Raw genomic sequence first — 25,650 nt, forward strand, 5'->3', positions numbered from 1 at the left:
TCATAAACAGTTGTGTTCATTTGTGAAGATTTATCATGATGAACAAAACATGTAAGAATTATACGCTTTTGTAGGTCACAGAGCTTCTGCAATAATCCAAAAGCCAATAGAAAAATCCTATTGGATTTTTGTCGAGGGAACCAGGGTGATGCCTTTATTTTTTCTTAGCATATACAAAAGTAAATACACATACACATGTTTACAACTCTCAACATACATTAACAACAGCAAAAATGTAATGAGTAAACAAAGAACCAGGAAAAAAAAACAAAACAATGGGCCATGGCTAATATAATTTACAATAAATGAAAGTAGAAAAAAGAAAAAAAAATACCTTGAGTCCTCTAATTATATTTTCCTTATTTCCCTCCCTCCCTTTTATATGGAACACAATCAAATGTACATTATTTAAAAAAAAAAAAAAAAAAGCATAAATATTATACATTGTACACAACGTAAAGGATTTTAAGGCTTTGACGTTGCTTGAGGTAGGCTAGAGATAGTATCCAAGTAGCATTTCAAATCTTTACAAAAAATAATAAAGAGGGGTTTTATAAACAAACATTTGCACTTATGTATTAAACAACTTTGCTAGAAAAATTAAGATTTATTCGAAAATACTTATCTTTTGAATTCTTGTTAAAGTTATAAAAGCCAAATAGGACATCCTTAAACAACAAAGGAAAATTGTCTAAGAAAGAAGCTCCTTATCCACAAAAGGAGCAAAGGTTTCTCAGGAAACTTTTTTAATATAAAGATTGACGGGGTAAAATCTTTGTAGCAACTTGAAAGATACCTTTTTAACCTTATTAGTGATTAAATATTTGTAGGGTAAAGACCACACTTTCTTCCAAGGAATATCATTAAGATAATTACCCCAATAAGATAATACAGAAGGGACAGTAATTATATATTTCTGAAAGAGTTGTCTAATCTTTCTATTCCTGAGAGAAGGACTGCACAAAAAGCAAACTTTGCCTATTGCTGTTTGACATGGAGGTGACAAAGAGATAAAAGAGGGTAAAGATTTAGCTGCAATAGCACCACTGGGGATGGTATCCATCACTATGGCAGAGTCTCCTGGGGTGACAGGAATATAATATTTAGGAATTCAGAATAAGAAAGCAAATGACCATTTGTATTTACAAGTTGAGAAACCAAAGGAATATTATTATTAAACCAATCTGGAAAAATATAGTTTTGTTTTTAGGTCGGATATCTTAGTTATTCAAAATAGCATAACTGTGGGGACTAAAATTGTGTTTACCAGGGTGATGTTAACTTCTGGGGTGTCCTACAAAAATACGTAATTCCTGCAGGATTGACGAGTTCCACATTAGTGTCAGACACTTCGGAAGTGGACAGCCCTCTCTCTTAATGCGGAGATAAAGTCCATTTAGATAAACACCCAAACACCATTTGGAGATAAACACCAGTCCCATTCACAAGTCTGTTCATCTATCTAGCTAGGGTGAGTCCTCGACTGAACTCCTCTATTGCATGTCTTCATTTCAAATTATGTAATAACTTTTATAAATAATTTATATTTATAAACAATGAAATCTTACCGCTAAATTGATATTATTGAAGCCAAGATTCTTGGGTAGTCCGGAACATGAACTAGATCATTAGTTTCCGGCGGTCGTGTTTAAAAGACGTACTTCCGGTTCAATTCCGTTCCCTTAACGGCATGGCGTTTGAACTTACCATCTTTTAAAGAACATAATTTGTGTTTTAACATATTAATAGTGTGAGAAATGGTACTTTTTGATACGAATCACGGGTTACCTACACGGTGGCGCAATAAGCTTGTCAACCATCATTTTAAAGGGACAGTACCACGTGACCTGCGAGCACCAATGAAAGCTGAAAAAGCGCAAAGCATGTTGGGGATATTTATTTATTTCAATTAAAAAAAACAATTTTCTGCGTTTATTAGGAATGAACGTCAGTTAATTTCGTGTGTAGAATACTCGGTATAAATAGTTGTTCGATATCGTGCATCTCATGAGTTAACTAAAAAAATCTACCATCAACATGATATGTGTTTGATTTGAAGTGCTTGACTGTGTGAAGAAGAGAATATTTAAGACTATACTTTCAGGGATCATTTCTATAGTACCTAACTAGGAAATGTGATTTGAAAGCGTTACGTCTCTCTAATCACGATGATGAGTTTTGATGTACTCTTCTGAGCGTGAATCGGATTTTGGCTAATGATTCGTTCATGGGCTTTAATCATTGATGAACGTTCTCTGTTTCTTCGGAAGCATGAGAGGAAGAGTACATGATCCGAGTGATTAGTGGCATCTTAGTGAAAAATTAGATTAAATTATGAAACTTGAAAAGTACAGAGATAGTAAAGTGATGGACCTTTTCAGCAGGTTTGTTAAGTTGCTGTATTTTGGGGAGGGCAATCTTTTATCTCTGATCAAGCAATTTAATTAATAAAGCTGAAAACTTAATTGTCTCTTGGTAGAATTGACTCGGTTCTTCATTTGCATTGAACGTACACGTTTGCGGATAACCTGAAACATTGCTCAGCCAAACTGATACAAAATTTTCACTTGCTGGGTTTATCTTCATAATTTCTAAGTAGGAAACGAATTTTGAGAGTGGTGTGTCTCAGTAACAACGATACTCATTTCATGACTCATTCTCCACTTCTGACAAAGTTACAGCAAGTGATTCATTTTTCTATAGGACCCACGCCATGACGGGAGCGTGTGTATGGCTATAAAATAAAGAAATTGTCTGCTTTTGTTCTGTGTGAATTCAACGGTGTTTTGTTTTGTTTTGTGTTTTTTGTTTGTTTGTTTGTTTGTTTGTTTGTTTGTTTTGCGTTTTGGGATCCTCGATGTGGATAGCTGTTCATTTCCAAGTGTCAAAATTGTAGTGGAATTAAAACATCTACCGTCTTCAGGATCTGGCTTAGTTTGAAGCGCTAGACTGTGTGAGGAGGAGGATGGCTAAGACTATACTTTCAGGGATCATTTCTATAGTATCTGACTAGGAAATGTGATTTGAAAGCGTTACGTTTCTCTAATCACGATGATGAGTTTTGATGTACTCTTCTGAGCGTGAATCGGATTTTGGCTAATGATTCGCTCATGGGCTTTAATCATTGATGAACGTTCTCTGTTTCTTCGGAAGCATGAGAGGAAGAGTACATGATCCGAGTGATTAGTGGCATCTTAGTGAAAAATTAGATTAAATTATGAAACTTGAAAAGTACAGAGATAGTAAAGTGATGGACCTTTTCAGCAGGTTTGTTAAGTTGCTGTATTTTGGGGAGGGCAATCTTTTATCTCTGATCAAGCAATTTAATTAATAAAGCTGAAAACTTAATTGTCTCTTGGTAGAATTGACTCGCTTCTTCATTTGCATTGAACGTACACGTTTGCGGATAACCTGAAACATTGCTCAGCCAAACTGATGCAAAATTTTCACTTGCTGGGTTTATCTTCATAATTTCTAAGTAGGAAACGAATTTTGAGAGTGTTGTGTCTCAGTAACAACGATACTCATTTCACGACTCATTCTCCACTTCTGACAAAGTTACAGCAAGTGATTCATTTTTCTATAGGACCCACGCCATGACGGGAGCGTGTGTATGGCTATAAAATAAAGAAATTGTCTGCTTTTGTTCTGTGTGAATTCAACGGTGTTTTGTTTTGTTTTGTGTTTTTTGTTTGTTTGTTTGTTTGGTTGGTTGGTTGGTTTTTTGCGTTTTGGGATCCTCGATGTGGATAGCTGTTCATTTCCAAGTGTCAAAATTGTAGTGGAATTAAAACATCTACCGTCTTCAGGATCTGGCTTAGTTTGAAGCGCTAGACTGTGTGAGGAGGAGGATGGCTAAGACTATACTTTCAGGGATCATTTCTATAGTACCTGACTAGGAAATGTGATTTGAAAGCGTTACGTCTCTCTAATCACGATGATGAGTTTTGATGTACTCTTCTGAGCGTGAATCGGATTTTGGCTAATGATTCGTTCATGGGCTTTAATCATTGATAAACGTTCTCTGTTTCTTCGGAAGCATGAGAGGAAGAGTACATGATCCGAGTGATTAGTGGCATCTTAGTGAAAAATTTGATTAAATTCTGACACTTGAAAAGTACAGAGTTAGTAAAGTGATGGACCTTTTCAGCAGGTTTGTTAAGTTGCTGTATTTTGGGGAGGGCAATCTTTTATCTCTGATCAAGCAATTTAATTAATAAAGCTGAAAACTTAATTGTCTCTTGGTAGAATTGACTCGGTTCTTCATTTGCATTGAACGTACACGTTTGCGGATAACCTGAAACATTGCTCAGCCAAACTGATACAAAATTTTCACTTGCTGGGTTTATCTTCATAATTTCTAAGTAGGAAACGAATTTTGAGAGTGTTGTGTCTCAGTAACAACGATACTCATTTCATGACTCATTCTCCACTTCTGACAAAGTTACAGCAAGTGATTCATTTTTCTATAGGACCCACGCCATGACGGGAGCGTGTGTATGGCTATAAAATAAAGAAATTGTCTGCTTTTGTTCTGTGTGAATTCAACGGTGTTTTGTTTTGTTTTGTGTTTTTTGTTTGTTTGTTTGGTTGGTTGGTTGGTTGGTTTTTTTGCGTTTTGGGATCCTCGATGTGGATAGCTGTTCATTTCCAAGTGTCAAAATTGTAGTGGAATTAAAACATCTACCGTCTTCAGGATCTGGCTTAGTTTGAAGCGCTAGACTGTGTGAGGAGGAGGATGGCTAAGACTATACTTTCAGGGATCATTTCTATAGTACCTGACTAGAAAATGTGATTTGAAAGCGTTATGTCTCTCTAATCACGATGATGAGTTTTGATGTACTCTTCTGAGCGTGAATCGGATTTTGGCTAACGATTCGTTCATGGGCTTTAATCATTGATGAACGTTCTCTGTTTCTTCGGAAGCATGAGAGGAAGAGTACATGATCCGAGTGATTAGTGGCATCTTAGTGAAAAATTAGATTAAATTATGAAACTTGAAAAGTACAGAGATAGTAAAGTGATGGACCTTTTCAGCAGGTTTGTTAAGTTGCTGTATTTTGGGGAGGGCAATCTTTTATCTCTGATCAAGCAATTTAATTAATAAAGCTGAAAACTTAATTGTCTCTTGGTGGAATTGACTCGGTTCTTCATTTGCATTGAACGTACACGTTTGCGGATAACCTGAAACATTGCTCAGCCAAACTGATACAAAATTTTCACTTGCTGGGTTTATCTTCATAATTTCTAAGTAGGAAACGAATTTTGAGAGTGTTGTGTCTCAGTAACAACGATACTCATTTCACGACTCATTCTCCACTTCTGACAAAGTTACAGCAAGTGATTCATTTTTCTATAGGACCCACGCCATGACGGGAGCGTGTGTATGGCTATAAAATAAAGAAATTGTCTGCTTTTGTTCTGTGTGAATTCAACGGTGTTTTGTTTTGTTTTGTGTTTTTTGTTTGTTTGTTTGTTTGGTTGGTTGGTTGGTTTTTTGCGTTTTGGGATCCTCGATGTGGATAGCTGTTCATTTCCAAGTGTCAAAATTGTAGTGGAATTAAAACATCTACCGTCTTCAGGATCTGGCTTAGTTTGAAGCGCTAGACTGTGTGAGGAGGAGGATGACTAAGACTATACTTTCAGGAATCATTTCTATAGTACCTGACTAGGAAATGTGATTTGAAAGCGTTACGTCTCTCTAATCACGATGATGAGTTTTGATGTACTCTTCTGAGCGTGAATCGGATTTTGGCTAATGATTCGTTCATGGGCTTTAATCATTGATGAACGTTCTCTGTTTCTTCGGAAGCATGAGAGGAAGAGTACATGATCCGAGTGATTAGTGGCATCTTAGTGAAAAATTAGATTAAATTATGAAACTTGAAAAGTACAGAGATAGTAAAGTGATGGACCTTTTCAGCAGGTTTGTTAAGTTGCTGTATTTTGGGGAGGGCAATCTTTTATCTCTGATCAAGCAATTTAATTAATAAAGCTGAAAACTTAATTGTCTCTTGGTAGAATTGACTCGCTTCTTCATTTGCATTGAACGTACACGTTTGCGGATAACCTGAAACATTGCTCAGCCAAACTGATGCAAAATTTTCACTTGCTGGGTTTATCTTCATAATTTCTAAGTAGGAAACGAATTTTGAGAGTGTTGTGTCTCAGTAACAACGATACTCATTTCACGACTCATTCTCCACTTCTGACAAAGTTACAGCAAGTGATTCATTTTTCTATAGGACCCACGCCATGACGGGAGCGTGTGTATGGCTATAAAATAAAGAAATTGTCTGCTTTTGTTCTGTGTGAATTCAACGGTGTTTTGTTTTGTTTTGTGTTTTTTGTTTGTTTGTTTGTTTGTTTGTTTGTTTGTTTTGCGTTTTGGGATCCTCGATGTGGATAGCTGTTCATTTCCAATTGTCAAAATTGTAGTGGAATTAAAACATCTACCGTCTTCAGGATCTGGCTTAGTTTGAAGCGCTAGACTGTGTGAGGAGGAGGATGGCTAAAGCTATACTTTCAGGGATCATTTCTATAGTACCTGACTAGGAAATGTGATTTGAAAGCGTTACGTCTCTCTAATCACGATGATGAGTTTTGATGTACTCTTCTGAGCGTGAATCGGATTTTGGCTAATGATTCGTTCATTTGCTTTAATCATTGATGAACGTTCTCTGTTTCTTCGGAAGCATGAGAGGAAGAGTACATGATCCGAGTGATTAGTGGCATCTTAGTGAAAAATTAGATTAAATTATGAAACTTGAAAAGTAAAGTGATGGACCTTTTCAGCAGGTTTGTTAAGTTGCTGTATTTTGGGGAGGGCAATCTTTTATCTCTGATCAAGCAATTTAATTAATAAAGCTGAAAACTTAATTGTCTCTTGGTAGAATTGACTCGGTTCTTCATTTGCATTGAACGTACACGTTTGCGGATAACCTGAAACATTGCTCAGCCAAACTGATACAAAATTTTCACTTGCTGGGTTTATCTTCGTAATTTCTAAGTAGGAAACGAATTTTGAGAGTGGTGTGTCTCAGTAACAACGATACTCATTTCACGACTCATTCTCCACTTCTGACAAAGTTACAGCAAGTGATTCATTTTTCTATAGGACCCACGCCATGACGGGAGCGTGTGTATGGCTATAAAATAAAGAAATTGTCTGCTTTTGTTCTGTGTGAATTCAACGGTGTTTTGTTTTGTTTTGTGTTTTTTGTTTGTTTGTTTGTTTGTTTGTTTGTTTGCGTTTTGGGATCCTCGATGTGGATAGCTGTTCATTTCCAATTGTCAAAATTGTAGTGGAATTAAAACATCTACCGTCTTCAGGATCTGGCTTAGTTTGAAGCGCTAGACTGTGTGAGGAGGAGGATAGCTAAGACTATACTTTCAGGGATCATTTCTATAGTACCTGACTAGGAAATGTGATTTGAAAGCGTTACGTCTCTCTAATCGCGATGATGAGTTTTGATGTACTCTTCTGAGCGTGAATCGGATTTTGGCTAATGATTCGTTCATGGGCTTTAATCATTGATGAACGTTCTCTGTTTCTTCGGAAGCATGAGAGGAAGAGTACATGATCCGAGTGATTAGTGGCATCTTAGTGAAAAATTAGATTAAATTATGAAACTTGAAAAGTACAGAGATAGTAAAGTGATGGACCTTTTCAGCAGGTTTGTTAAGTTGCTGTATTTTGGGGAGGGCAATCTTTTATCTCTGATCAAGCAATTTAATTAATAAAGCTGAAAACTTAATTGTCTCTTGGTAGAATTGACTCGCTTCTTCATTTGCATTGAACGTACACGTTTGCGGATAACCTGAAACATTGCTCAGCCAAACTGATGCAAAATTTTCACTTGCTGGGTTTATCTTCATAATTTCTAAGTAGGAAACGAATTTTGAGAGTGTTGTGTCTCAGTAACAACGATACTCATTTCACGACTCATTCTCCACTTCTGACAAAGTTACAGCAAGTGATTCATTTTTCTATAGGACCCACGCCATGACGGGAGCGTGTGTATGGCTATAAAATAAAGAAATTGTCTGCTTTTGTTCTGTGTGAATTCAACGGTGTTTTGTTTTGTTTTGTGTTTTTTGTTTGTTTTTTGTTTGTTTGTTTGTTTGTTTTTTTTGCGTTTTGGGATCCTCGATGTGGATAGCTGTTCATTTCCAAGTGTCAAAATTGTAGTGGAATTAAAACATCTACCGTCTTCAGGATCTGGCTTAGTTTGAAGCGCTAGACTGTGTGAGGAGGAGGATGGCTAAGACTATGCTTTCAGGGGTCATTTCTATAGTACCTGACTAGGAAATGTGATTTGAAAGCGTTACGTCTCTCTAATCACGATGATGAGTTTTGATGTACTCTTCTGAGCGTGAATCGGATTTTGGCTAATGATTCGTTCATGGGCTTTAATCATTGATGAACGTTCTCTATTTCTTCGGAAGCATGAGAGGAAGAGTACATGATCCGAGTGATTAGTGGCATCTTAGTGAAAAATTAGATTAAATTATGAAACTTGAAAAGTACAGAGATAGTAAAGTGATGGACCTTTTCAGCAGGTTTGTTAAGTTGCTGTATTTTGGGGAGGGCAATCTTTTATCTCTGATCAAGCAATTTAATTAATAAAGCTGAAAACTTAATTGTCTCTTGGTGGAATTGACTCGGTTCTTCATTTGCATTGAACGTACACGTTTGCGGATAACCTGAAACATTGCTCAGCCAAACTGATACAAAATTTTCACTTGCTGGGTTTATCTTCATAATTTCTAAGTAGGAAACGAATTTTGAGAGTGTTGTGTCTCAGTAACAACGATACTCATTTCACGACTCATTCTCCACTTCTGACAAAGTTACAGCAAGTGATTCATTTTTCTATAGGACCCACGCCATGACGGGAGCGTGTGTATGGCTATAAAATAAAGAAATTGTCTGCTTTTGTTCTGTGTGAATTCAACGGTGTTTTGTTTTGTTTTGTGTTTTTTGTTTGTTTGTTTGTTTGTTTGTTTGTTTGCGTTTTGGGATCCTCGATGTGGATAGCTGTTCATTTCCAATTGTCAAAATTGTAGTGGAATTAAAACATCTACCGTCTTCAGGATCTGGCTTAGTTTGAAGCGCTAGACTGTGTGAGGAGGAGGATGGCTAAGACTATACTTTCAGGGATCATTTCTATAGTACCTGACTAGGAAATGTGATTTGAAAGCGTTACGTCTCTCTAATCACGATGATGAGTTTTGATGTACTCTTCTGAGCGTGAATCGGATTTTGGCTAATGATTCGTTCATGGGCTTTAATCATTGATGAGCGTTCTCTGTTTCTTCGGAAGCATGAGAGGAAGAGTACATGATCCGAGTGATTAGTGGCATCTTAGTGAAAAATTAGATTAAATTATGAAACTTGAAAAGTACAGAGATAGTAAAGTGATGGACCTTTTCAGCAGGTTTGTTAAGTTGCTGTATTTTGGGGAGGGCAATCTTTTATCTCTGATCAAGCAATTTAATTAATAAAGCTGAAAACTTAATTGTCTCTTGGTAGAATTGACTCGCTTCTTCATTTGCATTGAACGTACACGTTTGCGGATAACCTGAAACATTGCTCAGCCAAACTGATGCAAAATTTTCACTTGCTGGGTTTATCTTCATAATTTCTAAGTAGGAAACGAATTTTGAGAGTGTTGTGTCTCAGTAACAACGATACTCATTTCACGACTCATTCTCCACTTCTGACAAAGTTACAGCAAGTGATTCATTTTTCTATAGGACCCACGCCATGACGGGAGCGTGTGTATGGCTATAAAATAAAGAAATTGTCTGCTTTTGTTCTGTGTGAATTCAACGGTGTTTTGTTTTGTTTTGTGTTTTTTGTTTGTTTTTTGTTTGTTTGTTTGTTTGTTTTTTTTGCGTTTTGGGATCCTCGATGTGGATAGCTGTTCATTTCCAAGTGTCAAAATTGTAGTGGAATTAAAACATCTACCGTCTTCAGGATCTGGCTTAGTTTGAAGCGCTAGACTGTGTGAGGAGGAGGATGGCTAAGACTATGCTTTCAGGGGTCATTTCTATAGTACCTGACTAGGAAATGTGATTTGAAAGCGTTACGTCTCTCTAATCACGATGATGAGTTTTGATGTACTCTTCTGAGCGTGAATCGGATTTTGGCTAATGATTCGTTCATGGGCTTTAGTCATTGATGAACGTTCTCTATTTCTTCGGAAGCATGAGAGGAAGAGTACATGATCCGAGTGATTAGTGGCATCTTAGTGAAAAATTAGATTAAATTATGAAACTTGAAAAGTACAGAGATAGTAAAGTGATGGACCTTTTCAGCAGGTTTGTTAAGTTGCTGTATTTTGGGGAGGGCAATCTTTTATCTCTGATCAAGCAATTTAATTAATAAAGCTGAAAACTTAATTGTCTCTTGGTGGAATTGACTCGGTTCTTCATTTGCATTGAACGTACACGTTTGCGGATAACCTGAAACATTGCTCAGCCAAACTGATACAAAATTTTCACTTGCTGGGTTTATCTTCATAATTTCTAAGTAGGAAACGAATTTTGAGAGTGTTGTGTCTCAGTAACAACGATACTCATTTCACGACTCATTCTCCACTTCTGACAAAGTTACAGCAAGTGATTCATTTTTCTATAGGACCCACGCCATGACGGGAGCGTGTGTATGGCTATAAAATAAAGAAATTGTCTGCTTTTGTTCTGTGTGAATTCAACGGTGTTTTGTTTTGTTTTGTGTTTTTTGTTTGTTTGTTTGTTTGTTTGTTTGTTTGTTTGTTTGTTTTGCGTTTTGGGATCCTCGATGTGGATAGCTGTTCATTTCCAAGTGTCAAAATTGTAGTGGAATTAAAACATCTACCGTCTTCAGGATCTGGCTTAGTTTGAAGCGCTAGACTGTGTGAGGAGGAGGATGGCTAAGACTATACTTTCAGGGATCATTTCTATAGTACCTGACTAGAAAATGTGATTTGAAAGCGTTATGTCTCTCTAATCACGATGATGAGTTTTGATGTACTCTTCTGAGCGTGAATCGGATTTTGGCTAATGATTCGTTCATGGGCTTTAATCATTGATAAACGTTCTCTGTTTCTTCGGAAGCATGAGAGGAAGAGTACATGATCCGAGTGATTAGTGGCATCTTAGTGAAAAATTAGATTAAATTATGACACTTGAAAAGTACAGAGTTAGTAAAGTGATGGACCTTTTCAGCAGGTTTGTTAAGTTGCTGTATTTTGGGGAGGGCAATCTTTTATCTCTGATCAAGCAATTTAATTAATAAAGCTGAAAACTTAATTGTCTCTTGGTAGAATTGACTCGGTTCTTCATTTGCATTGAACGTACACGTTTGCGGATAACCTGAAACATTGCTCAGCCAAACTGATACAAAATTTTCACTTGCTGGGTTTATCTTCATAATTTCTAAGTAGGAAACGAATTTTGAGAGTGTTGTGTCTCAGTAACAACGATACTCATTTCATGACTCATTCTCCACTTCTGACAAAGTTACAGCAAGTGATTCATTTTTCTATAGGACCCACGCCATGACGGGAGCGTGTGTATGGCTATAAAATAAAGAAATTGTCTGCTTTTGTTCTGTGTGAATTCAACGGTGTTTTGTTTTGTTTTGTGTTTTTTGTTTGTTTGTTTGGTTGGTTGGTTGGTTGGTTTTTTTGCGTTTTGGGATCCTCGATGTGGATAGCTGTTCATTTCCAAGTGTCAAAATTGTAGTGGAATTAAAACATCTACCGTCTTCAGGATCTGGCTTAGTTTGAAGCGCTAGACTGTGTGAGGAGGAGGATGGCTAAGACTATACTTTCAGGGATCATTTCTATAGTACCTGACTAGAAAATGTGATTTGAAAGCGTTATGTCTCTCTAATCACGATGATGAGTTTTGATGTACTCTTCTGAGCGTGAATCGGATTTTGGCTAACGATTCGTTCATGGGCTTTAATCATTGATGAACGTTCTCTGTTTCTTCGGAAGCATGAGAGGAAGAGTACATGATCCGAGTGATTAGTGGCATCTTAGTGAAAAATTAGATTAAATTATGAAACTTGAAAAGTACAGAGATAGTAAAGTGATGGACCTTTTCAGCAGGTTTGTTAAGTTGCTGTATTTTGGGGAGGGCAATCTTTTATCTCTGATCAAGCAATTTAATTAATAAAGCTGAAAACTTAATTGTCTCTTGGTAGAATTGACTCGGTTCTTCATTTGCATTGAACGTACACGTTTGCGGATAACCTGAAACATTGCTCAGCCAAACTGATACAAAATTTTCACTTGCTGGGTTTATCTTCATAATTTCTAAGTAGGAAACGAATTTTGAGAGTGTTGTGTCTCAGTAACAACGATACTCATTTCACGACTCATTCTCCACTTCTGACAAAGTTACAGCAAGTGATTCATTTTTCTATAGGACCCACGCCATGACGGGAGCGTGTGTATGGCTATAAAATAAAGAAATTGTCTGCTTTTGTTCTGTGTGAATTCAACGGTGTTTTGTTTTGTTTTGTGTTTTTTGTTTGTTTGTTTGTTTGTTTGTTTGTTTGTTTTGCGTTTTGGGATCCTCGATGTGGATAGCTGTTCATTTCCAAGTGTCAAAATTGTAGTGGAATTAAAACATCTACCGTCTTCAGGATCTGGCTTAGTTTGAAGCGCTAGACTGTGTGAGGAGGAGGATGGCTAAGACTATGCTTTCAGGGGTCATTTCTATAGTACCTGACTTGGAAATGTGATTTGAAAGCGTTACGTTTCTCTAATCACGATGATGAGTTTTGATGTACTCTTCTGAGCGTGAATCGGATTTTGGCTAATGATTCGTTCATGGGCTTTAATCATTGATGAACGTTCTCTGTTTCTTCGGAAGCATGAGAGGAAGAGTACATGATCCGAGTGATTAGTGGCATCTTAGTGAAAAATTAGATTAAATTATGAAACTTGAAAAGTACAGAGATAGTAAAGTGATGGACCTTTTCAGCAGGTTTGTTAAGTTGCTGTATTTTGGGGAGGGCAATCTTTTATCTCTGATCAAGCAATTTAATTAATAAAGCTGAAAACTTAATTGTCTCTTGGTGGAATTGACTCGGTTCTTCATTTGCATTGAACGTACACGTTTGCGGATAACCTGAAACATTGCTCAGCCAAACTGATACAAAATTTTCACTTGCTGGGTTTATCTTCATAATTTCTAAGTAGGAAACGAATTTTGAGAGTGTTGTGTCTCAGTAACAACGATACTCATTTCACGACTCATTCTCCACTTCTGACAAAGTTACAGCAAGTGATTCATTTTTCTATAGGACCCACGCCATGACGGGAGCGTGTGTATGGCTATAAAATAAAGAAATTGTCTGCTTTTGTTCTGTGTGAATTCAACGGTGTTTTGTTTTGTTTTGTGTTTTTTGTTTGTTTGTTTGTTTGGTTGGTTGGTTGGTTTTTTGCGTTTTGGGATCCTCGATGTGGATAGCTGTTCATTTCCAAGTGTCAAAATTGTAGTGGAATTAAAACATCTACCGTCTTCAGGATCTGGCTTAGTTTGAAGCGCTAGACTGTGTGAGGAGGAGGATGGCTAAGACTATACTTTCAGGAATCATTTCTATAGTACCTGTCTAGGAAATGTGATTTGAAAGCGTTACGTCTCTCTAATCACGATGATGAGTTTTGATGTACTCTTCTGAGCGTGAATCGGATTTTGGCTAACGATTCGTTCATGGGCTTTAATCATTGATGAACGTTCTCTGTTTCTCCGGAAGCATGAGAGGAAGAGTACATGATCCGAGTGATTAGTGGCATCTTAGTGAAAAATTAGATTAAATTATGAAACTTGAAAAGTACAGAGATAGTAAAGTGATGGACCTTTTCAGCAGGTTTGTTAAGTTGCTGTATTTTGGGGAGGGCAATCTTTTATCTCTGATCAAGCAATTTAATTAATAAAGCTGAAAACTTAATTGTCTCTTGGTAGAATTGACTCGGTTCTTCATTTGCATTGAACGTACACGTTTGCGGATAACCTGAAACATTGCTCAGCCAAACTGATACAAAATTTTCACTTGCTGGGTTTATCTTCATAATTTCTAAGTAGGAAACGAATTTTGAGAGTGTTGTGTCTCAGTAACAACGATACTCATTTCACGACTCATTCTCCACTTCTGACAAAGTTACAGCAAGTGATTCATTTTTCTATAGGACCCACGCCATGACGGGAGCGTGTGTATGGCTATAAAATAAAGAAATTGTCTGCTTTTGTTCTGTGTGAATTCAACGGTGTTTTGTTTTGTTTTGGGGTTTTTTGTTTGTTTGTTTGTTTGTTTGTTTGTTTGCGTTTTGGGATCCTCGATGTGGATAGCTGTTCATTTCCAAGTGTCAAAATTGTAGTGGAATTAAAACATCTACCGTCTTCAGGATCTGGCTTAGTTTGAAGCGCTAGACTGTGTGAGGAGGAGGATGGCTAAGATTATACTTTCAGGGATCATTTCTATAGTACCTGACTAGAAAATGTGATTTGAAAGCGTTACGTCTCTCTAATCACGATGATGAGTTTTGATGTACTCTTCTGAGCGTGAATCGGATTTTGGCTAATGATTCGTTCATGGGCTTTAATCATTGATGAACGTTCTCTGTTTCTTCGGAAGCATAAGAGGAAGAGTACATGATCCGAGTGATTAGTGGCATCTTAGTGAAAAATTAGATTAAATTATGAAACTTGAAAAGTACAGAGATAGTAAAGTGATGGACCTTTTCAGCAGGTTTGTTAAGTTGCTGTATTTTGGGGAGGGCAATCTTTTATCTCTGATCAAGCAGTTTAATTAATAAAGCTGAAAACTTAATTGTCTCTTGGTAGAATTGACTCGGTTCTTCATTTGCATTGAACGTACACGTTTGCGGATAACCTGAAACATTGCTCAGCCAAACTGATGCAAAATTTTCACTTGCTGGGTTTATCTTCATAATTTCTAAGTAGGAAACGAATTTTGAGTGTTGTGTCTCAGTAACAACGATACTCATTTCACGACTCATTCTCCACTTCTGACAAAGTTACAGCAAGTGATTCATTTTTCTATAGGACCCACGCCATGACGGGAGCGTGTGTATGGCTATAAAATAAAGAAATTGTCTGCTTTTGTTCTGTGTGAATTCAACGGTGTTTTGTTTTGTTTTGTGTTTTTTGTTTGTTTGTTTGTTTGTTTGTTTGTTTGTTTGTTTGTTTTGCGTTTTGGGATCCTCGATGTGGATAGCTGTTCATTTCCAAGTGTCAAAATTGTAGTGGAATTAAAACATCTACCGTCTTCAGGATCTGGCTTAGTTTGAAGCGCTAGACTGTGTGAGGAGGAGGATGGCTAAGACTATGCTTTCAGGGATCATTTCTATAGTACCTGACTAGGAAATGTGATTTGAAAGCGTTACGTCTCTCTAATCACGATGATGAGTTTTGATGTACTCTTCTGAGCGTGAATCGGATTTTGGCTAATGATTCGTTCATGGGCTTTAATCATTGATGAACGTTCTCTGTTTCTTCGGAAGCATGAGAGGAAGAGTACATGATCCGAGTGATTAGTGGCATCTTAGTGAAAAATTAGATTAAATTATGAAACTTGAAAAGTACAGAGATAGTAAAGTGATGGACCTTTTCAGCAGGTTTGTTAAGTTGCTGTATTTTGGGGAGGGCAATCTTTTGTCTCTGATCAAGCAATTTAATTAATAAAGCTGAAAACTTAATTGTCTCTTGGTAGAATTGACTCGGTTCTTCATTTGCATTGAACGTACACGTTTGCGGATAACCTGAAACATTGCTCAGCCAAACTGATGCAAAATTTTCACTTGCTGGGTTTATCTTCGTAATTTCTAAGTAGGAAACGAATTTTGAGAGTGGTGTGTCTCAGTAACAACGATACTCATTTCATGACTCATTCTCCACTTCTGACAATGTTACAGCAAGTGATTCATTTTTCTATAGGACCCACGCCATGACGGGAGCGTGTGTATGGCTATAAAATAAAGAAATTGTCTGCTTTTGTTCTGTGTGAATTCAACGGTGTTTTGTTTTGTGTTTTTTGTTTGTTTGTTTGTTTGTTTGTTTTGCGTTTTGGGATCCTCGATGTGGATAGCTGTTCATTTCCAAGTGTCAAAATTGTAGTGGAATTAAAACATCTACCGTCTTCAGGATCTGGCTTAGTTTGAAGCGCTAGACTGTGTGAGGAGGAGAATGGCTAAAACTATACTTTCAGGGATCATTTCTCTAGTACCTGACTAGGAAATGCGATTTGAAAGCGTTATGTCTCTCTAATCACGATGATGAGTTTTGATGTACTCTTCTGAGCGTGAATCGGATTTTGGCTAATGATTCGTTCATGGGCTTTAATCATTGATGAACGTTCTCTGTTTCTTCGGAAGCATGAGAGGAAGAGTACATGATCCGAGTGATTAGTAGCATCTCAGTGAAAAATCAGGTTAAATTATGAAACTTGAAAAGTACAGAGATAGTAAAGTGATGGACCTTTTCAGCAGGTTTGTTAAGTTGCTGTATTTTGGGGAGGGCAATCTTTTATCTCTGATCAAGCAATTTAATTAATAAAGCTGAAAACTTAATTGTCTCTTGGTAGAATTGACTCGCTTCTTCATTTGCATTGAACGTACACGTTTGCGGATAACCTGAAACATTGCTCAGCCAAACTGATGCAAAATTTTCACTTGCTGGGTTTATCTTCATAATTTCTAAGTAGGAAACGAATTTTGAGAGTGTTGTGTCTCAGTAACAACGATACTCATTTCACGACTCATTCTCCACTTCTGACAAAGTTACAGCAAGTGATTCATTTTTCTATAGGACCCACGCCATGACGGGAGCGTGTGTATGGCTATAAAATAAAGAAATTGTCTGCTTTTGTTCTGTGTGAATTCAACGGTGTTTTGTTTTGTTTTGGGGTTTTTTGTTTGTTTGTTTGTTTGTTTGTTTGTTTGCGTTTTGGGATCCTCGATGTGGATAGCTGTTCATTTCCAAGTGTCAAAATTGTAGTGGAATTAAAACATCTACCGTCTTCAGGATCTGGCTTAGTTTGAAGCGCTAGACTGTGTGAGGAGGAGGATGGCTAAGACTATGCTTTCAGAGATCATTTCTATAGTACCTGACTAGGAAATGTGATTTGAAAGCGTTATGTCTCTCTAATCACGATGATGAGTTTTGATGTACTCTTCTGAGCGTGAATCGGATTTTGGCTAATGATTCGTTCATGGGCTTTAATCATTGATGAACGTTCTCTGTTTCTTCGGAAGCATGAGAGAAAGAGTACATGATCCGAGTGATTAGTGGCATCTTAGTGAAAAATTAGATTAAATTATGAAACTTGAAAAGTACAGAGATAGTAAAGTGATGGACCTTTTCAGCAGGTTTGTTAAGTTGCTGTATTTTGGGGAGGGCAATCTTTTGTCTCTGATCAAGCAATTTAATTAATAAAGCTGAAAACTTAATTGTCTCTTGGTGGAATTGACTCGGTTCTTCATTTGCATTGAACGTACACGTTTGCGGATAACCTGAAACATTGCTCAGCCAAACTGATGCAAAATTTTCACTTGCTGGGTTTATCTTCGTAATTTCTAAGTAGGAAACGAATTTTGAGAGTGGTGTGTCTCAGTAACAACGATACTCATTTCATGACTCATTCTCCACTTCTGACAATGTTACAGCAAGTGATTCATTTTTCTATAGGACCCACGCCATGACGGGAGCGTGTGTATGGCTATAAAATAAAGAAATTGTCTGCTTTTGTTCTGTGTGAATTCAACGGTGTTTTGTTTTGTTTTGTGTTTTTTGTTTGTTTGTTTGTTTGTTTGTTTGTTTGCGTTTTGGGATCCTCGATGTGGATAGCTGTTCATTTCCAATTGTCAAAATTGTAGTGGAATTAAAACATCTACCGTCTTCAGGATCTGGCTTAGTTTGAAGCGCTAGACTGTGTGAGGAGGAGGATGGCTAAGACTATACTTTCAGGGATCATTTCTATAGTACCTGACTAGGAAATGCGATTTGAAAGCGTTACGTCTCTCTAATCACGATGATGAGTTTTGATGTACTCTTCTGAGCATGAATCGGATTTTGGCTAATGATTCGTTCATGGGCTTTAATCATTGATGAACGTTCTCTGTTTCTTCGGAAGCATGAGAGGAAGAGTACATGATCCGAGTGATTAGTGGCATCTTAGTGAAAAATTAGATTAAATTATGAAACTTGAAAAGTACAGAGATAGTAAAGTGATGGACCTTTTCAGCAGGTTTGTTAAGTTGCTGTATTTTGGGGAGGGCAATCTTTTATCTCTGATCAAGCAATTTAATTAATAAAGCTGAAAACTTAATTGTCTCTTGGTAGAATTGACTCGGTTCTTCATTTGCATTGAACGTACACGTTTGCGGATAACCTGAAACATTGCTCAGCCAAACTGATGCAAAATTTTCACTTGCTGGGTTTATCTTCGTAATTTCTAAGTAGGAAACGAATTTTGAGAGTGGTGTGTCTCAGTAACAACGATACTCATTTCATGACTCATTCTCCACTTCTGACAATGTTACAGCAAGTGATTCAATTTTCTATAGGACCCACGCCATGACGGGAGCGTGTGTATGGCTATAAAATAAAGAAATTGTCTGCTTTTGTTCTGTGTGAATTCAACGGTGTTTTGTTTTGTGTTTTTTGTTTGTTTGTTTGTTTGTTTGTTTGTTTGTTTTGCGTTTTGGGATCCTCGATGTGGATAGCTGTTCATTTCCAAGTGTCAAAATTGTAGTGGAATTAAAACATCTACCGTCTTCAGGATCTGGCTTAGTTTGAAGCGCTAGACTGTGTGAGGAGGAGGATGGCTAAGACTATACTTTCAGGGATCATTTCTCTAGTACCTGACTAGGAAATGCAATTTGAAAGCGTTACGTCTCTCTAATCACGATGATGAGTTTTGATGTACTCTTCTGAGCGTGAATCGGATTTTGGCTAATGATTCGTTCATGGGCTTTAATCATTGATGAACGTTCTCTGTTTCTTCGGAAGCATGAGAGGAAGAGTACATGATCTGAGTGATTAGTAGCATCTCAGTGAAAAATCAGGTTAAATTATGAAACTTGAAAAGTACAGAGATAGTAAAGTGATGGACCTTTTCAGCAGGTTTGTTAAGTTGCTGTATTTTGGGGAGGGCAATCTTTTATCTCTGATCAAGCAATTTAATTAATAAAGCTGAAAACTTAATTGTCTCTTGGTAGAATTGACTCGCTTCTTCATTTGCATTGAACGTACACGTTTGCGGATAACCTGAAACATTGCTCAGCCAAACTGATGTAAAATTTTCACTTGCTGGGTTTATCTTCATAATTTCTAAGTAGGAAACGAATTTTGAGAGTGTTGTGTCTCAGTAACAACGATACTCATTTCACGACTCATTCTCCACTTCTGACAAAGTTACAGCAAGTGATTCATTTTTCTATAGGACCCACGCCATGACGGGAGCGTGTGTATGGCTATAAAATAAAGAAATTGTCTGCTTTTGTTCTGTGTGAATTCAACGGTGTTTTGTTTTGTTTTGTGTTTTTTGTTTGTTTGTTTGTTTGGTTGGTTGGTTGGTTTTTTGCGTTTTGGGATCCTCGATGTGGATAGCTGTTCATTTCCAAGTGTCAAAATTGTAGTGGAATTAAAACATCTACCGTCTTCAGGATCTGGCTTAGTTTGAAGCGCTAGACTGTGTGAGGAGGAGGATGGCTAAGACTATACTTTCAGGGATCATTTCTATAGTACCTGACTAGGAAATGTGATTTGAAAGCGTTACGTCTCTCTAATCACGATGATGAGTTTTGATGTACTCTTCTGAGCGTGAATCGGATTTTGGCTAATGATTCGTTCATGGGCTTTAATCATTGATGAACGTTCTCTGTTTCTTCGGAAGCATGAGAGGAAGAGTACATGATCCGAGTGATTAGTGGCATCTTAGTGAAAAATTAGATTAAATTATGAAACTTGAAAAGTACAGAGATAGTAAAGTGATGGACCTTTTCAGCAGGTTTGTTAAGTTGCTGTATTTTGGGGAGGGCAATCTTTTATCTCTGATCAAGCAATTTAATTAATAAAGCTGAAAACTTAATTGTCTCTTGGTAGAATTGACTCGCTTCTTCATTTGCATTGAACGTACACGTTTGCGGATAACCTGAAACATTGCTCAGCCAAACTGATGCAAAATTTTCACTTGCTGGGTTTATCTTCATAATTTCTAAGTAGGAAACGAATTTTGAGAGTGTTGTGTCTCAGTAACAACGATACTCATTTCACGACTCATTCTCCACTTCTGACAAAGTTACAGCAAGTGATTCATTTTTCTATAGGACCCACGCCATGACGGGAGCGTGTGTATGGCTATAAAATAAAGAAATTGTCTGCTTTTGTTCTGTGTGAATTCAACGGTGTTTTGTTTTGTTTTGTGTTTTTTGTTTGTTTGTTTGTTTGTTTGTTTGTTTGTTTTGCGTTTTGGGATCCTCGATGTGGATAGCTGTTCATTTCCAAGTGTCAAAATTGTAGTGGAATTAAAACATCTACCGTCTTCAGGATCTGGCTTAGTTTGAAGCGCTAGACTGTGTGAGGAGGAGGATGGCTAAAACTATACTTTCAGGGATCATTTCTATAGTACCTGACTAGGAAATGTGATTTGAAAGCGTTACGTCTCTCTAATCACGATGATGAGTTTTGATGTACTCTTCTGAGCGTGAATCGGATTTTGGCTAATGATTCGTTCATTTGCTTTAATCATTGATGAACGTTCTCTGTTTCTTCGGAAGCATGAGAGGAAGAGTACATGATCCGAGTGATTAGTGGCATCTTAGTGAAAAATTAGATTAAATTATGAAACTTGAAAAGTAAAGTGATGGACCTTTTCAGCAGGTTTGTTAAGTTGCTGTATTTTGGGGAGGGCAATCTTTTATCTCTGATCAAGCAATTTAATTAATAAAGCTGAAAACTTAATTGTCTCTTGGTAGAATTGACTCGGTTCTTCATTTGCATTGAACGTACACGTTTGCGGATAACCTGAAACATTGCTCAGCCAAACTGATACAAAATTTTCACTTGCTGGGTTTATCTTCGTAATTTCTAAGTAGGAAACGAATTTTGAGAGTGTTGTGTCTCAGTAACAACGATACTCATTTCACGACTCATTCTCCACTTCTGACAAAGTTACAGCAAGTGATTCATTTTTCTATAGGACCCACGCCATGACGGGAGCGTGTGTATGGCTATAAAATAAAGAAATTGTCTGCTTTTGTTCTGTGTGAATTCAACGGTGTTTTGTTTTGTTTTGTGTTTTTTGTTTGTTTGTTTGTTTGTTTGTTTGTTTGCGTTTTGGGATCCTCGATGTGGATAGCTGTTCATTTCCAATTGTCAAAATTGTAGTGGAATTAAAACATCTACCGTCTTCAGGATCTGGCTTAGTTTGAAGCGCTAGACTGTGTGAGGAGGAGGATGGCTAAGACTATACTTTCAGGGATCATTTCTATAGTACCTGACTAGGAAATGTGATTTGAAAGCGTTACGTCTCTCTAATCGCGATGATGAGTTTTGATGTACTCTTCTGAGCGTGAATCGGATTTTGGCTAATGATTCGTTCATGGGCTTTAATCATTGATGAACGTTCTCTGTTTCTTCGGAAGCATGAGAGGAAGAGTACATGATCCGAGTGATTAGTGGCATCTTAGTGAAAAATTAGATTAAATTATGAAACTTGAAAAGTACAGAGATAGTAAAGTGATGGACCTTTTCAGCAGGTTTGTTCAGTTGCTGTATTTTGGGGAGGGCAATCTTTTATCTCTGATCAAGCAATTTAATTAATAAAGCTGAAAACTTAATTGTCTCTTGGTAGAATTGACTCGCTTCTTCATTTGCATTGAACGTACACGTTTGCGGATAACCTGAAACATTGCTCAGCCAAACTGATGCAAAATTTTCACTTGCTGGGTTTATCTTCATAATTTCTAAGTAGGAAACGAATTTTGAGAGTGTTGTGTCTCAGTAACAACGATACTCATTTCACGACTCATTCTCCACTTCTGACAAAGTTACAGCAAGTGATTCATTTTTCTATAGGACCCACGCCATGACGGGAGCGTGTGTATGGCTATAAAATAAAGAAATTGTCTGCTTTTGTTCTGTGTGAATTCAACGGTGTTTTGTTTTGTTTTGTGTTTTTTGTTTGTTTTTTGTTTGTTTGTTTGTTTGTTTTTTTTGCGTTTTGGGATCCTCGATGTGGATAGCTGTTCATTTCCAAGTGTCAAAATTGTAGTGGAATTAAAACATCTACCGTCTTCAGGATCTGGCTTAGTTTGAAGCGCTAGACTGTGTGAGGAGGAGGATGGCTAAGACTATGCTTTCAGGGGTCATTTCTATAGTACCTGACTAGGAAATGTGATTTGAAAGCGTTACGTCTCTCTAATCACGATGATGAGTTTTGATGTACTCTTCTGAGCGTGAATCGGATTTTGGCTAATGATTCGTTCATGGGCTTTAATCATTGATGAACGTTCTCTATTTCTTCGGAAGCATGAGAGGAAGAGTACATGATCCGAGTGATTAGTGGCATCTTAGTGAAAAATTAGATTAAATTATGAAACTTGAAAAGTACAGAGATAGTAAAGTGATGGACCTTTTCAGCAGGTTTGTTAAGTTGCTGTATTTTGGGGAGGGCAATCTTTTATCTCTGATCAAGCAATTTAATTAATAAAGCTGAAAACTTAATTGTCTCTTGGTGGAATTGACTCGGTTCTTCATTTGCATTGAACGTACACGTTTGCGGATAACCTGAAACATTGCTCAGCCAAACTGATACAAAATTTTCACTTGCTGGGTTTATCTTCATAATTTCTAAGTAGGAAACGAATTTTGAGAGTGTTGTGTCTCAGTAACAACGATACTCATTTCACGACTCATTCTCCACTTCTGACAAAGTTACAGCAAGTGATTCATTTTTCTATAGGACCCACGCCATGACGGGAGCGTGTGTATGGCTATAAAATAAAGAAATTGTCTGCTTTTGTTCTGTGTGAATTCAACGGTGTTTTGTTTTGTTTTGTGTTTTTTGTTTGTTTGTTTGTTTGTTTGTTTGTTTGCGTTTTGGGATCCTCGATGTGGATAGCTGTTCATTTCCAATTGTCAAAATTGTAGTGGAATTAAAACATCTACCGTCTTCAGGATCTGGCTTAGTTTGAAGCGCTAGACTGTGTGAGGAGGAGGATGGCTAAGACTATACTTTCAGGGATCATTTCTATAGTACCTGACTAGGAAATGTGATTTGAAAGCGTTACGTCTCTCTAATCACGATGATGAGTTTTGATGTACTCTTCTGAGCGTGAATCGGATTTTGGCTAATGATTCGTTCATGGGCTTTAATCATTGATGAGCGTTCTCTGTTTCTTCGGAAGCATGAGAGGAAGAGTACATGATCCGAGTGATTAGTGGCATCTTAGTGAAAAATTAGATTAAATTATGAAACTTGAAAAGTACAGAGATAGTAAAGTGATGGACCTTTTCAGCAGGTTTGTTAAGTTGCTGTATTTTGGGGAGGGCAATCTTTTATCTCTGATCAAGCAATTTAATTAATAAAGCTGAAAACTTAATTGTCTCTTGGTAGAATTGACTCGCTTCTTCATTTGCATTGAACGTACACGTTTGCGGATAACCTGAAACATTGCTCAGCCAAACTGATGCAAAATTTTCACTTGCTGGGTTTATCTTCATAATTTCTAAGTAGGAAACGAATTTTGAGAGTGTTGTGTCTCAGTAACAACGATACTCATTTCACGACTCATTCTCCACTTCTGACAAAGTTACAGCAAGTGATTCATTTTTCTATAGGACCCACGCCATGACGGGAGCGTGTGTATGGCTATAAAATAAAGAAATTGTCTGCTTTTGTTCTGTGTGAATTCAACGGTGTTTTGTTTTGTTTTGTGTTTTTTGTTTGTTTTTTGTTTGTTTGTTTGTTTGTTTTTTTTGCGTTTTGGGATCCTCGATGTGGATAGCTGTTCATTTCCAAGTGTCAAAATTGTAGTGGAATTAAAACATCTACCGTCTTCAGGATCTGGCTTAGTTTGAAGCGCTAGACTGTGTGAGGAGGAGGATGGCTAAGACTATGCTTTCAGGGGTCATTTCTATAGTACCTGACTAGGAAATGTGATTTGAAAGCGTTACGTCTCTCTAATCACGATGATGAGTTTTGATGTACTCTTCTGAGCGTGAATCGGATTTTGGCTAATGATTCGTTCATGGGCTTTAGTCATTGATGAACGTTCTCTATTTCTTCGGAAGCATGAGAGGAAGAGTACATGATCCGAGTGATTAGTGGCATCTTAGTGAAAAATTAGATTAAATTATGAAACTTGAAAAGTACAGAGATAGTAAAGTGATGGACCTTTTCAGCAGGTTTGTTAAGTTGCTGTATTTTGGGGAGGGCAATCTTTTATCTCTGATCAAGCAATTTAATTAATAAAGCTGAAAGCTTAATTGTCTCTTGGTGGAATTGACTCGGTTCTTCATTTGCATTGAACGTACACGTTTGCGGATAACCTGAAACATTGCTCAGCCAAACTGATACAAAATTTTCACTTGCTGGGTTTATCTTCATAATTTCTAAGTAGGAAACGAATTTTGAGAGTGTTGTGTCTCAGTAACAACGATACTCATTTCACGACTCATTCTCCACTTCTGACAAAGTTACAGCAAGTGATTCATTTTTCTATAGGACCCACGCCATGACGGGAGCGTGTGTATGGCTATAAAATAAAGAAATTGTCTGCTTTTGTTCTGTGTGAATTCAACGGTGTTTTGTTTTGTTTTGTGTTTTTTGTTTGTTTGTTTGTTTGTTTGTTTGTTTGTTTGTTTGTTTTGCGTTTTGGGATCCTCGATGTGGATAGCTGTTCATTTCCAAGTGTCAAAATTGTAGTGGAATTAAAACATCTACCGTCTTCAGGATCTGGCTTAGTTTGAAGCGCTAGACTGTGTGAGGAGGAGGATGGCTAAGACTATACTTTCAGGGATCATTTCTATAGTACCTGACTAGAAAATGTGATTTGAAAGCGTTATGTCTCTCTAATCACGATGATGAGTTTTGATGTACTCTTCTGAGCGTGAATCGGATTTTGGCTAATGATTCGTTCATGGGCTTTAATCATTGATAAACGTTCTCTGTTTCTTCGGAAGCATGAGAGGAAGAGTACATGATCCGAGTGATTAGTGGCATCTTAGTGAAAAATTAGATTAAATTATGAAACTTGAAAAGTACAGAGATAGTAAAGTGATGGACCTTTTCAGCAGGTTTGTTAAGTTGCTGTATTTTGGGGAGGGCAATCTTTTATCTCTGATCAAGCAATTTAATTAATAAAGCTGAAAACTTAATTGTCTCTTGGTAGAATTGACTCGGTTCTTCATTTGCATTGAACGTACACGTTTGCGGATAACCTGAAACATTGCTCAGCCAAACTGATACAAAATTTTCACTTGCTGGGTTTATCTTCATAATTTCTAAGTAGGAAACGAATTTTGAGAGTGTTGTGTCTCAGTAACAACGATACTCATTTCATGACTCATTCTCCACTTCTGACAAAGTTACAGCAAGTGATTCATTTTTCTATAGGACCCACG

At 37.2% G+C, this 25,650-nt stretch overlaps 1 long non-coding RNA gene and 27 other non-coding genes across 28 annotated transcripts; 27 read left to right on the forward strand and 1 right to left on the reverse strand.

The window, feature by feature from the left end:
* Positions 1 to 131: 131 nt before the first annotated feature.
* LOC108267991 (uncharacterized) lies at positions 132 to 2,211 on the reverse strand. The gene is made up of 3 exons (XR_001813221.3): positions 1,569 to 2,211; positions 1,268 to 1,373; positions 132 to 1,080 (listed from the first exon to the last, which is right to left on the reverse strand). It is a non-coding gene; the product is annotated as an uncharacterized LOC108267991 (long non-coding RNA).
* Positions 2,089 to 2,301, forward strand: LOC124628374 (small nucleolar RNA U3). Its single transcript, XR_006982873.1, has one exon. It is a non-coding gene; the product is annotated as a small nucleolar RNA U3 (small nucleolar RNA).
* A 670-nt stretch (positions 2,302 to 2,971) lies between these two features.
* On the forward strand, positions 2,972 to 3,184 carry LOC128633150 (small nucleolar RNA U3). Its single transcript, XR_008396797.1, has one exon. It is a non-coding gene; the product is annotated as a small nucleolar RNA U3 (small nucleolar RNA).
* A 673-nt stretch (positions 3,185 to 3,857) lies between these two features.
* LOC128633169 (small nucleolar RNA U3) lies at positions 3,858 to 4,070 on the forward strand. Its single transcript, XR_008396816.1, has one exon. It is a non-coding gene; the product is annotated as a small nucleolar RNA U3 (small nucleolar RNA).
* Positions 4,071 to 4,744: 674 nt separating this feature from the next.
* LOC128633161 (small nucleolar RNA U3) lies at positions 4,745 to 4,957 on the forward strand. Its single transcript, XR_008396808.1, has one exon. It is a non-coding gene; the product is annotated as a small nucleolar RNA U3 (small nucleolar RNA).
* Positions 4,958 to 5,630: 673 nt separating this feature from the next.
* LOC128633152 (small nucleolar RNA U3) lies at positions 5,631 to 5,843 on the forward strand. Its single transcript, XR_008396799.1, has one exon. It is a non-coding gene; the product is annotated as a small nucleolar RNA U3 (small nucleolar RNA).
* A 670-nt stretch (positions 5,844 to 6,513) lies between these two features.
* LOC128633134 (small nucleolar RNA U3) lies at positions 6,514 to 6,726 on the forward strand. Its single transcript, XR_008396785.1, has one exon. It is a non-coding gene; the product is annotated as a small nucleolar RNA U3 (small nucleolar RNA).
* A 654-nt stretch (positions 6,727 to 7,380) lies between these two features.
* On the forward strand, positions 7,381 to 7,593 carry LOC128633158 (small nucleolar RNA U3). Its single transcript, XR_008396805.1, has one exon. It is a non-coding gene; the product is annotated as a small nucleolar RNA U3 (small nucleolar RNA).
* A 673-nt stretch (positions 7,594 to 8,266) lies between these two features.
* On the forward strand, positions 8,267 to 8,479 carry LOC128633132 (small nucleolar RNA U3). Its single transcript, XR_008396783.1, has one exon. It is a non-coding gene; the product is annotated as a small nucleolar RNA U3 (small nucleolar RNA).
* A 665-nt stretch (positions 8,480 to 9,144) lies between these two features.
* On the forward strand, positions 9,145 to 9,357 carry LOC128633154 (small nucleolar RNA U3). The gene has a single exon (XR_008396801.1). It is a non-coding gene; the product is annotated as a small nucleolar RNA U3 (small nucleolar RNA).
* A 673-nt stretch (positions 9,358 to 10,030) lies between these two features.
* LOC128633137 (small nucleolar RNA U3) lies at positions 10,031 to 10,243 on the forward strand. Its single transcript, XR_008396788.1, has one exon. It is a non-coding gene; the product is annotated as a small nucleolar RNA U3 (small nucleolar RNA).
* A 678-nt stretch (positions 10,244 to 10,921) lies between these two features.
* On the forward strand, positions 10,922 to 11,134 carry LOC128633165 (small nucleolar RNA U3). The gene has a single exon (XR_008396812.1). It is a non-coding gene; the product is annotated as a small nucleolar RNA U3 (small nucleolar RNA).
* A 674-nt stretch (positions 11,135 to 11,808) lies between these two features.
* LOC128633162 (small nucleolar RNA U3) lies at positions 11,809 to 12,021 on the forward strand. Its single transcript, XR_008396809.1, has one exon. It is a non-coding gene; the product is annotated as a small nucleolar RNA U3 (small nucleolar RNA).
* A 670-nt stretch (positions 12,022 to 12,691) lies between these two features.
* Positions 12,692 to 12,904, forward strand: LOC128633163 (small nucleolar RNA U3). Its single transcript, XR_008396810.1, has one exon. It is a non-coding gene; the product is annotated as a small nucleolar RNA U3 (small nucleolar RNA).
* Positions 12,905 to 13,577: 673 nt separating this feature from the next.
* LOC128633160 (small nucleolar RNA U3) lies at positions 13,578 to 13,790 on the forward strand. Its single transcript, XR_008396807.1, has one exon. It is a non-coding gene; the product is annotated as a small nucleolar RNA U3 (small nucleolar RNA).
* Positions 13,791 to 14,456: 666 nt separating this feature from the next.
* Positions 14,457 to 14,669, forward strand: LOC128633156 (small nucleolar RNA U3). The gene has a single exon (XR_008396803.1). It is a non-coding gene; the product is annotated as a small nucleolar RNA U3 (small nucleolar RNA).
* A 676-nt stretch (positions 14,670 to 15,345) lies between these two features.
* LOC128633167 (small nucleolar RNA U3) lies at positions 15,346 to 15,558 on the forward strand. The gene has a single exon (XR_008396814.1). It is a non-coding gene; the product is annotated as a small nucleolar RNA U3 (small nucleolar RNA).
* Positions 15,559 to 16,215: 657 nt separating this feature from the next.
* LOC128633141 (small nucleolar RNA U3) lies at positions 16,216 to 16,428 on the forward strand. The gene has a single exon (XR_008396792.1). It is a non-coding gene; the product is annotated as a small nucleolar RNA U3 (small nucleolar RNA).
* A 666-nt stretch (positions 16,429 to 17,094) lies between these two features.
* LOC128633140 (small nucleolar RNA U3) lies at positions 17,095 to 17,307 on the forward strand. The gene has a single exon (XR_008396791.1). It is a non-coding gene; the product is annotated as a small nucleolar RNA U3 (small nucleolar RNA).
* Positions 17,308 to 17,972: 665 nt separating this feature from the next.
* On the forward strand, positions 17,973 to 18,185 carry LOC128633135 (small nucleolar RNA U3). The gene has a single exon (XR_008396786.1). It is a non-coding gene; the product is annotated as a small nucleolar RNA U3 (small nucleolar RNA).
* A 665-nt stretch (positions 18,186 to 18,850) lies between these two features.
* LOC128633164 (small nucleolar RNA U3) lies at positions 18,851 to 19,063 on the forward strand. Its single transcript, XR_008396811.1, has one exon. It is a non-coding gene; the product is annotated as a small nucleolar RNA U3 (small nucleolar RNA).
* Positions 19,064 to 19,736: 673 nt separating this feature from the next.
* LOC128633153 (small nucleolar RNA U3) lies at positions 19,737 to 19,949 on the forward strand. The gene has a single exon (XR_008396800.1). It is a non-coding gene; the product is annotated as a small nucleolar RNA U3 (small nucleolar RNA).
* A 670-nt stretch (positions 19,950 to 20,619) lies between these two features.
* On the forward strand, positions 20,620 to 20,832 carry LOC128633170 (small nucleolar RNA U3). Its single transcript, XR_008396817.1, has one exon. It is a non-coding gene; the product is annotated as a small nucleolar RNA U3 (small nucleolar RNA).
* Positions 20,833 to 21,486: 654 nt separating this feature from the next.
* On the forward strand, positions 21,487 to 21,699 carry LOC128633159 (small nucleolar RNA U3). The gene has a single exon (XR_008396806.1). It is a non-coding gene; the product is annotated as a small nucleolar RNA U3 (small nucleolar RNA).
* A 673-nt stretch (positions 21,700 to 22,372) lies between these two features.
* On the forward strand, positions 22,373 to 22,585 carry LOC128633133 (small nucleolar RNA U3). Its single transcript, XR_008396784.1, has one exon. It is a non-coding gene; the product is annotated as a small nucleolar RNA U3 (small nucleolar RNA).
* A 665-nt stretch (positions 22,586 to 23,250) lies between these two features.
* On the forward strand, positions 23,251 to 23,463 carry LOC128633155 (small nucleolar RNA U3). Its single transcript, XR_008396802.1, has one exon. It is a non-coding gene; the product is annotated as a small nucleolar RNA U3 (small nucleolar RNA).
* A 673-nt stretch (positions 23,464 to 24,136) lies between these two features.
* On the forward strand, positions 24,137 to 24,349 carry LOC128633138 (small nucleolar RNA U3). Its single transcript, XR_008396789.1, has one exon. It is a non-coding gene; the product is annotated as a small nucleolar RNA U3 (small nucleolar RNA).
* A 678-nt stretch (positions 24,350 to 25,027) lies between these two features.
* On the forward strand, positions 25,028 to 25,240 carry LOC128633166 (small nucleolar RNA U3). The gene has a single exon (XR_008396813.1). It is a non-coding gene; the product is annotated as a small nucleolar RNA U3 (small nucleolar RNA).
* Positions 25,241 to 25,650: the final 410 nt, after the last annotated feature.

The sequence above is a fragment of the Ictalurus punctatus genome, chromosome 7 (genome assembly GCF_001660625.3).
Source record: "Ictalurus punctatus breed USDA103 chromosome 7, Coco_2.0, whole genome shotgun sequence".
Lineage (NCBI taxonomy): Eukaryota > Metazoa > Chordata > Actinopteri > Siluriformes > Ictaluridae > Ictalurus > Ictalurus punctatus.